This window comes from Pithys albifrons, chromosome 4 (assembly GCF_047495875.1).
Source record: "Pithys albifrons albifrons isolate INPA30051 chromosome 4, PitAlb_v1, whole genome shotgun sequence".
Classification (NCBI taxonomy): domain Eukaryota; kingdom Metazoa; phylum Chordata; class Aves; order Passeriformes; family Thamnophilidae; genus Pithys; species Pithys albifrons.
This window is the reverse complement of record NC_092461.1, coordinates 69828871-69843173: the sequence shown is the minus strand read 5'-3', so window position 1 is coordinate 69843173 and position 14303 is coordinate 69828871. Positions and strand designations below refer to the sequence as shown.

The following is a 14303-nucleotide window of genomic DNA, read 5'->3' as shown; positions in this document are numbered from 1 at the left end:
AGGAGGAGAAAAATGCAGTGCTGAAATCATGTCTTCCATATTGTGTCCATTTATAAACTTGACTTCCTTACTCCTAAAGTTTTATCTAAATTGCAACTAATAAATAGATGCCAATCTCCCCCCAATAAATGGGGAAGTAAGCTGTGTCACCTGGAGGGTGTCTGCAATGATGAACTTGCTGTTTGGAGGCAGCACTTCTTCAGCATACAGTGATTACAAGATAGTCACACATTATTCACATTAATAGCAATAAAACTAAGTGGTACTGCTAATGTTATTGTTGTAAATAACACTGGGCCCATAGCATTCAGGGCTAAAGCTCTTTATTCTCTCACATTTAGAATGAGTTAGAGATATGTAAGAAGACACTTTTTACTGACAGCCACTAAAGTGTTGATTTTAGAGATAACTCTGAGAGTACTATATGAGAGCTGGTTAAGCTTTTCAGGATAAATGTTACAGCATTATCAAGGGTTATGTTTATTAAACTGATGTCAATTCATAACACAATGAACTTTCCATGCCCACAATTTTGGGCATGATTTTCACTGACTTTAAGTTTCCCCTGTGAAAGTCCTACTGGAGACACTACATAGTTACTAACCCTTTGTAAAACTCATTGTTTCAAAATCAGATCAGGCTGAGCATTATCTTACAGCAGAATTTACTACTGTGGCTATTTTAACCTCAAGGAAGAAGTTGAAAATAGCAAAGCACTGTCAGAGATCTAGCAATGGCTCCCTGCTTCCAAGGCCAACCTGTGCCTTCCATGATATGGATTAGAATAATCTTTAGTCACATGCTGTTCTATAGGGACCATCCACTACATAAGAGTGAGCACAGGTTTATGGAGTTTCATGCAGCTCTGAACTCTGAAGGAATTTAGAGTTGCCCATTTAGAAATAGAACTTAAGAACTTTGCCTGGATCTGAAGAAACTTTGAGAACCTGTCCCTAGAGGTTTAAAAGATGAAGATTTGTTTAAAATCCACACACCTATGTGCTAAAATCATAGGGCTGATAAATAATTTGTTAGAACTCAAGATTCACAACATCAAATATCTTAAAAAATGAAAGAAATCGTATGCATGGGAACTGAAAATTTTATCTGAATGGGTTTTTTGTATATTTTATGATAGCATGGGGGAAACTGAATCTCTATAATCATGCACTGAAACAATGCAAAACTATAATCAAATCTATCCTTCTATTACCTTAAAGCTTGAGAAGCAGAGTCTTGATAGACTTGGAAGAGGAGAGGGAAATCATCCCTAAAATTGCCTATGGACTCTGAGTAGTGACCAACAGGAAAAAGAAAATGTCTGCAAATGCTTCTATCAGCAGTGCTTAAAAGAGCTGGTTGATTTAAGGTAGAAATACCTACTGTATTTTGAAATTAATGGATATATTAAAATCTTTACAGCTTTTAAAATTATTTTTATGAACTAGTTTCAAGAAAAGAAACACTTTTCTTAAAGGAAATATAATTCCTTTTTAGAAGAAAGCAGGGAACTGATACCTTCCCTTCTGTAAACATCACATTTCAGGGGCAAACTGATTCTCTGAGTTGCACAGCAGTATTCAGTTTTGTTATTTGATTCTCCTCTAATATCTGAGCAGACACAGATTTTCATCAATGTCACATATAGGAAAGAAGATACTTTTTGTCCAAGGTATATCATATTATTCATACCACTGTCTTGCATGAAAAGTTAAGAATAGTATGTTTCTGTGTAAAAAAGATATAAGACAAAATCAAGTCCAATTTGGATGGGAAAGAGGAGTCATCTTCATAACTTTACATGCCTGAAATGCAAATCTGTATTTCTGAGGCAGTAACTGCTGGATTCCCCCAGTTTCTGTAGGCAACCTGCAGGGATATCTGATGCTCTATAGATGTGTGATACATGTTACTCCTTTCATACTCTGCTTCAGGGTGAGATGAGTCTCTATCCAGTGACTCCGTAGAGAATCTGGATGACTGGCTGAGGTCTGGACACTTCTACTGTGCACACTAACATTTTACTGAAGGATTTCTAACCACAGAACCTATGACAATTGTCCAGCAGCATCTTATAGCTTAAATAACATGTGTGCTATGTGGCTGAGCTGTATTGTAGAATAAGGTTGAGAAGGCAAGAGAAATAGAGTAGGGAACCATCCTGCAGGAATGAAGGCAGTGCCAGTCCTTGTAGGAAAAAGCTGGCAAGCAAAATGAAGCTGATGAACAAATAAAAGGAGCACTAGTGGATGATGTAACTTACAGAAAAGGAGAGTTGACATGAGCAGTGTGGCTTCTGAGACATGGGAGAATACAGTGTCAAGAGGCAAAGAAAAAGGGTCAGGATGATACGGTAAATATTTCTTATCTAGATATAGCAGAAAGAAGACAATAAAGTTCTAAGCACAACTGAACTCTAAGAACTGAACTCTAAGAGTTGCTATGGACTGAAATACCATCATTTGAGTATTTGCAATGGACAATATTTTATGAAGGAATAAAGGTTGTCCCGATAAGCAAATACATCACCTGGATTAGTGTCTTATGAATGAGTAGTGTCTCTCAGCTTCAACTATTTTTGTCTGATATGAATAAAGTTTGCTACTTAAGCTTATCTGTGTGTCTTGATTGTTTTACTAAGAATTGTTGTATGCTTGAGAAACCTGATGTCACCAGTGACAGTGAAGCTGCATTTAATTCTTTTTTGTATTGTTTTTTTAACCATACACAATTCCACATTTTTTTATGTCTTCTCTTTTGTGCCAAGTTTTCAAACATAAAAGTAAATAAAAACCCAAAATTCCTCCTAGCAACTTTTGCTGGCCTTTCGGAGGTAATGAGCCAAATTTTCAAAAATGAAACTGTTACTCTGCCTATACATTGCCTGCCACAAACACGCCCTTTTTTCAGCATGTAAAGGTGAAAGTTTATCCAAAGAATTATTAACACAATGCTTTGCTTGATTTGTGAGTGTCATACAGACCTGTGTCCCATGCACTCAGTGAAATGCAGTTTAAAAACAAACAAAGTCTTGTTAGTAAAATTCAACATATCCAAACAAAAGACTGTCAGCTTAAGTAAGTATATGAACAGGGGGAAGGGAGACTTATTTCCTGAGTTTCAACAGATGTCATACTTAATTGGTTGTGAAATAAACCAGAGCTACTCTCGGCCTGTTTCCCTAGTTTCAGCTGTGAAGACACTTTCAAACATGTGCATTTCCATCCTGCTTGTCATAATGAGGGTGTAGGGTGAGAATCAAACCTCCAAAAGGAGTAAAGTAGCATGCATGGTGCATACAGGCCTTTAGATACACTAATTAAACAGAAGTGAGAGCTGCATCTTTTATTCTGCAAGATACACAACAATACAGCATTAGCTAAGACAGCTCTGTTGAAGGGTAACTGCCTTTGCCTTCTGCTATTATCAAGAAGTCACTGGCCTATCCCATTCTTCATCAAGGTTTTCTACCTTCATGTATTTTTTTCTCAAAATCACCCTTTGTCCTAAATCACAGCATTGACAATATCGTACAACTTGTTGAAACGGGATCATTTTTGTATTGACAGAGAGAACCCTCAAGGTGTTTGGGGTTTTTTGCCTTGTGGCTGTTTTCTGCTAGAAGCAGCAGAGTAACACCAATGACAACTACAACAAAGATTTTTTAAAAAGAAACTGTCAAGTGTAAAATAGATAGGCTACATGTGGTGAAGAACACCAGAAGACGACGAACTAAACGTCTCATGGACCAAAAGCCCAAACATATGCAACTGTGTCTAAACACCAGTCTATGGTATGCTAATATAAATAAAGGCATTTGTTTCTAAAGGACTGTGGTGAAGAATGTTAGCCACGGATTTTATGTCTTATTGGATGTAGCTCTAAATTAAAATGCTCTTTTGAGCTTCACAGGAAAAAGCTAAATATGCGATAAAAAAAATAGAATAGTGTCTGTTGAAATATTCAAATAGAAATGCAATGAAAATTGTGTAGAACGAAAAATTAAGACCAAGGTTAAATATGTTTAATTCACCTGTGGCAACCAAACTGAACAATATTTGTTCTTTTAGTTTAGACTTGGAACTCAGGTCCCAGAGGTGGTAGGAGAGAGCTTTAATCCCTAGAAAAAAAAACAAATTCCCAAAGTGTGTGATGAAAACCAGTATAATCCTTCCTGAAGTGAGAAATGAAATAAAACATACTTTTTTTTCCTATTAAAACAAGAGCAGTCATCATGATCTTTATTCTTTTTAATATTTTACAGGTCTGACTTTCGGCAGATGACCTCTCTTGTTTGTCCCTACATGTTTTCCAAAATATAAAAGTGAAATAGAGTCCCAAGGGCACTGTACTTGAAAGGTTATGAGAGTTAGAGAATTTTAACCATGCCTGCCAAATCAGCAGATGGCTTGTGATTATAATTATATGCATCAATAAAACGAATAATCTTTACAAAATTTGAATTTCTACTAAAGTAAGGGATTTAGTAAGCAGATGCAACAGAATGCATTTTCTTTAACCCTTTTTGTAGGCAGTATTGTTTCTCACAAAAATAACAGGAAGGTTCTCCATAGAGTAGCTTTAACATACACTTGAGCCATAAATATATGTTACTTTTGTTCAAGTGTTAGTGCTATTTAGTATGATTTATGTGTTCCATTGCACTAGGTTCGCTAAATGTTGAATGCTTATATATAGGATGATTCCCATCAGACCCATACTTCAAAATGGTCTTTAATTTTATAAAATGATAGAGATACAATGAAAATGTCATGTTTACTCAGTCTCTTCATTTTTGTTGCATTGCTTGTTCTTTCTGTTTAGGATATGGTGACCTTCCATACCTTGTATGGAGCCTGAGTTAATCACATTCCTAGGGAAGAAAACATTTTTCCCAAATGTGGTAAGTTTAAAAAAGGTTTTGTTGGCGAGTTTGTTTAAATTAAATTATATAAAAAATATAAATATAATGGATGTCTACAACCACCAATCTTACTTTCAAATTTGCTTTTTTAACAAGATCATGTGTATTAGATTGTGTCAAACTTCTGCCTGAAGAAGGAGAAAATCACACAGTAGAAAAATTAAACAAAAACCCCCTAAGCCCAATCTATTTCTGGGCTACATCATAAAAATGCTGTTTGAAGACAGCATGTACCTATGCTATAACTCTTTTAATATGGCAAGGAAAAAAAAAGAGAACAATAAAAAATACATTTTCAAAAAAATCTTCATTTGATATACTGTAGCCACTTATCTACAGTATTTTAATATTTGTATTATTCAAACATTTAAATGAGAACTTTTACTTGAGAAAGTTATGCGTGTTGGTGTTACTAGCAACCTTAGTATCTCTGCTGTGAAAAGTGGAAAAAACAATTTTTTGATGCTCATGAAGAAGTGGATTTTTGCTTCAGAAATGCCAGAGCCATTACTCTGTATCATGTAAATCCTTCTTAGCATAAGGATTATTGACCTGATAGTCCATAGCGGGGCCTTTGGAGCCATTACTACCTTGTTGTGCCAATCCAGATGCTGCACATATACTCAAACTTGGGGGCAGGAAGAGCACTGAAAGTGTCAAATTTTCTGTTGAGATTTAGAGAACTGACTAGTCACTCTACTACTTGAAAAAACACTGTTAAGAAGAAATTAGGATCTCCAGTCCTCATTTGACAATGTTTTGGAAAAGTTCTACAGCATTTTTTGTAATCTAATGCCTCATGGACCAGAATGTAAACACAGGCCTTTATATGAATAACTAGCACTTTTTAACCAAAGTTTCTTTATGGAGAGAAAAGGTCACATCTGAAGCCAAATCTGAAAAATGTGCTAGCAAATGTTACTTGAATCTCTTAAGCAAATCAATAAACCCCTCATCTTCAAAACATTTCCACACCTGCTTTACTGTATTAAAGGGAGCCATCGACCTCATCTCAGTGGGATCACTCAGGTGTACAAATGTTTTTGTCAGTGTTCACCTACCCAAGAAGATAACCCCTGTTTTCATTCTAAAGCAACTTTTGCTGTTAGGTTATCACCTTCTTCTGAACCAGAAACTGCTATTTAGAAAGGCAGAAGTTGTTATATTATTAAAAGCCTTCCAGAACATAAAAAAGAGCAATTCTCCTCCAAAGGCATTTTATGTAATACGGAAAAAAGTTAAGAAGGAGATAAACTTTTTTATTATTAATTAAACAGTATCTGTAGTCGGAAGTGATTCAAGATAAGTAAAATCTAGAAGCACTGATCCTGCTTTATGTAGTTTTCAAAAATCTACAACTATGCGCACAATAACTACGAAGTGACTTATTCCAAGGTATATATGTATACTTCCAAAATTAATCTGTTCAGTAACAGATTTTAGTCTAGATGCTCTATACACATATGGATGCAAAGAATATAAAGTTTACTCTACATGTTGTCAGCTATATTTTATTTTGGAGTGGCAGAGTCAGGATTTAGTGAGAACTGTCAGTGACTTTGGAGACACTTGCTTGTCAGGAACATCAGATATTTTGGGGTTACTGTCCTGAAAATCTATAAGCATGCAAAAAAAATGCATTAGAGTTATTAGAATCAGCTGTGTAATGCCATAAAGTTTTACAGATCTGCATGCACAGATCACACTGCTGTCCACTGGAACTGTGCACAAAGATAAGGGCAAAGGCCTCATTAGATTGTAAGGTCCAAAAAGTCAGAAAAGTGGTTTCTGAAAATCTATTCTGTTACATAGTTATGAGGGAGATCAGATAGATGACACTAATTGTCAGAAATCAAGTTTTCTTTGCCTTTTCTCTTAAGTGTACCAAGGAGATAACAGAATAAAAAAAGAAAGCTGTAAAAAACTACTAAAACTTACTAAGGCTCAACCTGTCAGATTACAGTAGCAGGATGATTTTTGTAACACTGCTGCATGTGCATTTCCCCTATGAAATCACTCTCTACTTTTAACAGTATAAACAACAGCTGAACTTATTAAAATGAATGCTGAAATATCAAATACCCTTTAGTCTTGTTCATCTAGGTATGTAAAAAACATGGTCACTGTGTGATAGAGATATGTTAATTTTTGAAATCTATTAAGATATACCTGAACATCAAATGTCTTTGAGTCTTTTCTGTTAAAATAAGCTGAAAACTTTACATCAATTATCAAATTTCAAAGCAAAACTGTGTTGCAATGCTGTAGCTTACTGAATCTCTGCTGATCTAGCATTTAGGTTTGAATTACAGGACTTAACTCAGAAAGAAAGCTTGTTTACTAATGCCTGCATATCTCATTTTTGCTGAGGTAACATAGGGAAAACATTGCTGAGATGTACACAACTTTAAAAATATGGGGAAAAAATAAAATACTTTTATAATCAAGTTTGTTTACTTCTCCATTACATTCCTAATTACTGGGAAATGCAAAAGTGTTCTGCAGATAACTGCAGATATATCTAATATATACTTATTTTCAGCAAACTGAGATACTATATAGGTGAACAGTTTTTGCATATGGATAGTTTTTATATAAATATATGCACAGTTTGTATACATGTGTGTGCACATACCACTCTGCAAGGAATCATCAAATGTATGTGTTCAAATGTCACATTTTATATTTCTGTAAGCTGTGGTGATAATTTTATTGCCCATACAGCAAAAAGTATGTCCCTGGGTAAGAAACATATTGTAATGAACTGACTTTTGTAACCTGTGAATGAGTTTTAATTAAATGAACAGGTTATCCTGATATGTCTAAATACACATATATTAGCAAGATATTTTTTATATTAAATAACTGTCCCAAAGCAAAACAAACAAACAGCTGAAAGAACAAACAAACAAAATTGTAGTGCAGACTGATATCTAAACCCCACTTCTTTAATTGACTGTGTTTCAGAAACCATTCTTAAAACGTGGTTTTCAGTGGTTTTGCAGGGAGCAGAGGAGAAGCATTACTGAGTTCACATAGGCATCTTGCAATAATATCATGTTGTTTTGAACCTAACATCCCTTGAGCTTCCAAAGTGCAAAGCAGACAGAAACATTTTAGCAATGCAAACAAGACTTTCCGGCAACTTCCTGTTGCCATTTTTCAGCAAAATAAAGGGTCCTGAGGTACTAAATTGAAACACTGCTAGAAAAGATTTTATCATTGGTTACACAGGCAGGCATCTGCTATTCTAAGATACCAGCTGAATATTTTGCTGCTGTGCAAAGAAAATAAGTAATGACTATGCAACTGTTTGACAGCAATCTTCAACTCTAATTTCAGCTCATATGAAAGACAACACTGAGAAAGACATCATGTAGAAACCTGTTTTTAAAAAATCCCAAAATTATAGTAGCAACTTCATTTATATCTGCATACTTGTAAAAACTGTACCATGCATTTAGGGGTTTAAGTATCTGGCTAGTGGCTTAAAATGTGTATTCATATACATAACATATTTCAGCAGATTTTTACAGACAAGTAAAAAGAAACTTTCTGTCTGTAAAGTTCATCGGATGTAATGTACATCTGAGGCAAAGCTTACTGTGTGGCAGCTCATACAAACAATTTCACTAAACTATAATTGAAATATCCAGTTCACAAAACATATTGTTTCACCTTACTTTCGGAATTCCAGAAACTTTTGAAAGCTGGCAAATCTGACGAGAGAAAAGGAAACAAGCAAACAAGAAATAAACCCAACCTTGATTCCAGAGACATTTTCCTCCCCTTCATGAAGTGACAGGAGGGGGAAAAAATCCCTTCATTATGACCTACTTGTCTAGAAAAGGACTTTCAACCCCATGGTTAGGCTAAGATTTGCTCTACTTTCTCCCTAGGGCATAATTGTCAGACTGACTTACCGTGTGCCTTTTAGCCTTTGTTCTGCCTCTCACGCTGACATCAGGGAAGCAGTGATGTAGAATAAAGCAGGGGTGGGCTAGGTTAGTCCACTGTTTGTGTCGTTGTGTGGTGTGCAGGGACACTCTGTGATACTCTAGTGAGCTGCTAAGCTTTTTTTGTAGGCTTTGTGTCATTTACTTAACGACCAATCTCATTAGCTGCCAGGGTACAATGGGCTGATGCATTTTCTATGTACATACTCTACACAGTGACCCTCAAGGTTGCCGAAGGTCTATTTAATCAGTCAAAATGCTGAATTATATTTGCAGTAAATCACTAAAAAAAATACGGGACCACAGAGGTATCTCATGAGTGTTTACTCTTTCCTGGGAGTTATTTGCAGGTAATAAAGTGGTCAGAGTTGTAGGCAAAAGCAAGGGCAGAGAATGCAAAAGGGCACTCACTGGGTTTGCACTGGTCACCTTTAATTTAGGGAACCTTGGGGGCCCTGCATATCACTGTGTCTCTGCTTGTTAATTTCTCCATGCAGTTCATGCTTCAGTGTAATCATGTTATCACAATTAAACCCCTTTAAATAAGAAGAGCAGCACTAACAAAAAAAAATACAGCCTTTCACACATTGGGGAGGGGATGTGTTTGTGCATTTGTGTGTGTGTGATATTTATTTATTAACTTCCTTACTACAGGCAACCTCAGGGCTGGCATCTTTGCATTTCTAACCTCTCGTCAGTTACAAGGTAAAACCCTTTTAACTCTTATGAAAAATGAAATGCTGAAAAGCCCTATGAATACGACAGCTGTCCATAAGTAACAGGGAGAGTTCTATTGTCCAACTTGTCCCTGGATAAAATGAATACTTTACAGCAGAGGCTGTTCAGCTTGGCTAAAGAGTATGGGGAGAAGGGGAGGAGGTCACTGGAGATTTCGCACACTAATTTAATCTGGGAAAAGGACAGGCACTGCATCTCACTTGAACAGACTGGTGGCAATCTGGGCTCCCACAGAACTATCTCCTTTTGCCTGTGCTCTATTTATTCCTTATCTCTGTTTACCAACCGCTAGGTCCCTTTCATTCACACCACGAGGCCGTTCTCCTACTATCAGTCAGCAGCTGACACTGTGGAAGAGCCTCAAAGGCAAAAAAAAAAAAGGATCAAAACTAAACCAAAGCTGTATAAACAAAGCAACAGTAGAAGTAAATGCATAAATCCTAATTCTTAACCCAACCCACAGGGTGCGAACAGAACCTTTATAGTAAATCCAACAAACCCACCACAGTGAGCTATGGGCTACAGAGGAAATGGGAAAAGCCAAATATCATTCATGAAATCATCATCTCACACAGAAACATTGAAAATAGGCATTGGCAGATATTTAGGTGGCTTCAGAATAACAGGTTCATCAGTCCTGTGTATTCCTGAGCAAGAAATGAGACTCAGGTTTACCTGTGCCACTGGTACAAGATGAACAAGAGCCTTTGCCACTTGACCATCTCACTGTTCAAAAGCCTTAATTAACTTTGCACTCACTGCTTGTGATTTAGGTTAAAGTAAGTAGTGGCAACAACTTTCTTAAAAGAATCTTTATCTGGAGGTTGTGACAATTTGGATAACTTTATAGCCAGAATTTAAATGCCAATCCATTATTGAAGAATTTGTCCAATCAGTTTTGCCTTCAAAACTTTGTATTTTAAAAAATTGTCCTTTCTCAGTTGTTAACTTATATTTTTCACTTATACTCTAAATTTTTAGCACTTACCATGAAAGGAAAATTAATGAAGACAGGAAGGAAAAGATAAAGCTTGTGACTCTACTATAAAAGTAAAGCAATAAACTCTTTACATTTGAAGTTCTGGGTTTGAATTATTATGGTGACTTAATTGTGCATAAGTCTATTTTCTAATTACAGTGCATAGGTCTATTTTCTAATTACAGTGTTACCTTATTTTGTATTCTTAAACTGACTTAATAAGAAAGAAGTTGCAAATATTCATAGAAAGACAGTAATATTATTTCAGTGAAACAACCTTGCTATTTAAACCTACACAATCTGTAACTCCCGAAGTAGAGATGTCCCTCCCAGAAGTGTGATTATACTTTCAGAACTGTTCTGAACTTTTTAAGACATAAAAATACTCGTTAACAGCATATAGTCAAAATACTGTCAACTGCATGATCAAGGTAATTATAAAAATTACAAAGAAAATGTTCCTCATTATCAAAGATGATCAGCTGAATCTAATTTTAGTTTTGATTTTCACCTATATGCATTTTGAGCAATGAAGTCTTTACTACTTGGATCCTTTTTTCCAAATGAATTAATGAATTAAATTTATCCTTTCACCAGCTGCTAGGCAGCAGATGGAACCATTTCTGAAGCCTTGTTGAATTCAATCCATAAAACTCATTTCCTAGGATTAGCAGTCCAAAGTTTCTTTTAATGTTTATATACCGCTTGGGATTTTGAATTTCATGATGTTAAACTTTCAATTTAACTATTTTTTTTCATTTTGTATCAAACAAATATGATCGTTTGGATTTCTATAGCTTTATAACCACACATTTCAGGTCACATAAGGACAAGACTTCATTTCAAAAGCAATCAAGTAATGCAAGATTGGGATCTGGTTTTTTTGTTTTGTTTTGTTTACATTACAGCACTACCATAGAAACCATTTTTGTTATAGTCACAGATTAATTTATACCAGAAAAGTTGTATTGTCTGTAACTTTGAAAAAAACCTTTGAACAAATATTTAACGTTAATGAGCAATTTTTGAAAGTCACTGTGATATGAGGGTGTATTTGTTATTCACAGAGAGATGACATGTTACTGAGTCAAGTTTTTCATAAACATGTTTTTTATAGTCAACTTCATTATAATGTTGGGGGGGTGTCTATTTTTGAGGAGGAAAACAAAAAATAACAAATTTTAGCAGTTTTGTGAACACTTCAGTAAAGATTTTTTCGGTGCAGTAACAGCAAATATTAGTCAGCTGCAGTACCCTGGACAGCTCCTCTTCTTTCATTTTCGGTTTTCTCACCTCTGCTACACACCTCTGTCACGATAGCCAGAGATCAGGGGCACTGAACTGCGATTTCGTTCACAAAGGTTCCTATTCATGGATCTCTGAACGAATGAAGTTATAATTGAACCAAAGTTTCTACTTATTAGAAACCCACAAAAGAAAAAGCAAAACAAAAAGACACTCTCTCCCGCTCAGCTTTCAAAACTATATTAGAAGTCTTAAGAATAAAATCTCATGATGTAAAAGTCTTCCTCGTATTCAACAAAGTAAATAAAACTTATTAAAAAAAAAGAAGAAAAAAGAAGTGATTTGTTGTTGTGGATAACAGTGATTTCCGCTAATTTGGCACAAGAAATCTATATTAATCTAATAATGCAGTAAGCCAAGAAGGCCACATAATAATAATTACCATTGAGTAATTGAATATTTAGAAGGAGGAAGAAAAAAAGGAAGACTGGTAATCTTAGCCTGCAGGCATGAAAGTACTGTAATACACAGATGATATTTACAAGTAAAAATAAAATGCTCCAAACTGGGAAGTTAAAAGGCAAAGCTTATATTTAGAAATTCCTCATTCCAAATCTGTATTGTTAGCTACCTTATAGCAGAAATATATTACTGTCTCAGAGAAAGCTTTCATCACAAATGCTGCATGTTCCCCCCAAAATTACAAAACCATTGCACAGCCAAACCAAAGATACATCTATGCAATTAACTTAACTAATTTAATTGACAAAAGAGGTAGTAAGTGGTCGTTTTGAATCCTACAAAGATGCTTAACTGACAAAGTTCACCCCATACAGTTTTACAGTTTAAGGATGAAATCTCGGATTTGTGCTTTATAATCTCTTAAATTAAAAATTCACAGCACCTTGCACAAGATTGTGATGCTATTTACATATGAAGGAAGACAAACATCTGAACTAAGTGCTTTGTTAAAGACAAAGTCAGAGAGAAAAAGAGAGAGAGAGAGAGCTATTGCTGATCAGAGTATTAAACAGACTTTCTCTAGCATCAAATGCTATTTCATAAAAATTATCCGCCTGCAAAATGTTGTCCCAGAAGGTCCATTTCATTCTTCAACCTTGCCTGATATTACTGTCATTTAACTTTCTAAAGATTTTCCTGACACATCCATTCATTCTGCATTTTGAAGTACAGTATTCACTTTTTTAATCAGAATTCACTCTCTGAGTCCCAAATAATTTAAAGGACTAAAACTTCACACTTTGAAAGACCCTTTTTGCCCTTAAAGCTAATAAATATATTGATCAATAATCATAATTTTAAAAACATAGCTCTGTAAAACATCACGAGAAAGCTCTTTAGTCTCTAATACAGAATTGCAAGTGAACCTGCATCTATCGAACAGTTCCTAGAAATACACTGGTCCCACTCACTCCCTCTCCTCCTCATTATTTTCTCTCTCCTTTTTTTAAAAGCTTATATTTAAGTTCAGTAACTTTTCAAAATGAGAGGAAAAGTGTCCTTGTGATCATTTCCTCAAATCAAATAGCTTGAGCTGCAAATTTGCACAATTGTAAAATGTATATGAACAAAGGCTTTACTGAGGCAGTATAAATGCAATTACACCATGACATTTTATTCAGAAAGATTTCTCAAAGCAGTTACAAGTAGCTATTTTTTAATTGAGGCCCAAAATAGCATTTAAGATAATGACTAAGCATATATAGTAGAAGAAACAACATTAGGGTCATTTAAATGAAAAAGAAAAGTTTGCAAAGAGCATTTTAAACATGGATTAAACCCCCCCAAACTTCTTAATACAAATCTCTCAAGCTTTCAGCATCAATATATGGAAAGGATTTTTTGCTTTTTGCAAACTAAGAGCACAAACAAGAAAAAATCCAGAAAGTTACTAACAGTATAAGTTGCTTAAAATCAGTGGGTTGAGAGTAGTGTGAAAAAGTTGTTAAACTTACTTTATTTTTGTTTCCAAAACTTATATGTTTCTCCTCCCTTGTGTGCTGAACTGTGCACTAAAGCTGTGTCTTTGAAAGGTAGTTCCCATGATATGACATCCAGCGCCTTTGACTGCCTAGAGATAAGCACCTGCGTTTGTGTCCCCTCTTTACGTCACACCTCCCTATTCAAACCTTCTCAATATGATTCACATTTGCACATCAACAGCCTCATGCGCATACACAGATTTTTTTCGGCTCTGGGCCCAAAACTTTCACTTTAATTTTCATCACATGATTGCTGTGGCATATGTCCTTCCAAACCTCCCATATATCAGTCATCATGCAAATGAGATGGAATATCACTCCTCTGCAGCAGATGGCCAGGGATGATAACAATGGCTCAACAGAGGAGATTCAATGTCCCTGACTTTATCGCCACGGCAACAACAACCTAAAATATATGTAATGGAAGTGGTGCTTATTAATTTTGCAGGCTCGAGTGT

General features: G+C 35.4%; 1 protein-coding gene across 5 annotated transcripts in view; it reads right to left on the bottom strand.

The window, feature by feature from the left end:
* Positions 1–13907, bottom strand: part of ST18 (ST18 C2H2C-type zinc finger transcription factor) — a 100381-nt gene extending 86474 nt beyond the window's left edge. For 2 of the 5 annotated variants that reach the window (XM_071554546.1, XM_071554550.1), the window contains exon 1: positions 13819–13900. The gene's annotated coding sequence lies outside the window, so the exon portion shown is untranslated. Of the gene's footprint in view, positions 1–8847; positions 8979–13818 lie in introns of those variants that run through there. The other 3 variants (XM_071554549.1, XM_071554545.1, XM_071554547.1) reach the window with 3 other exon arrangements.
* Positions 13908–14303: the final 396 nt, after the last annotated feature.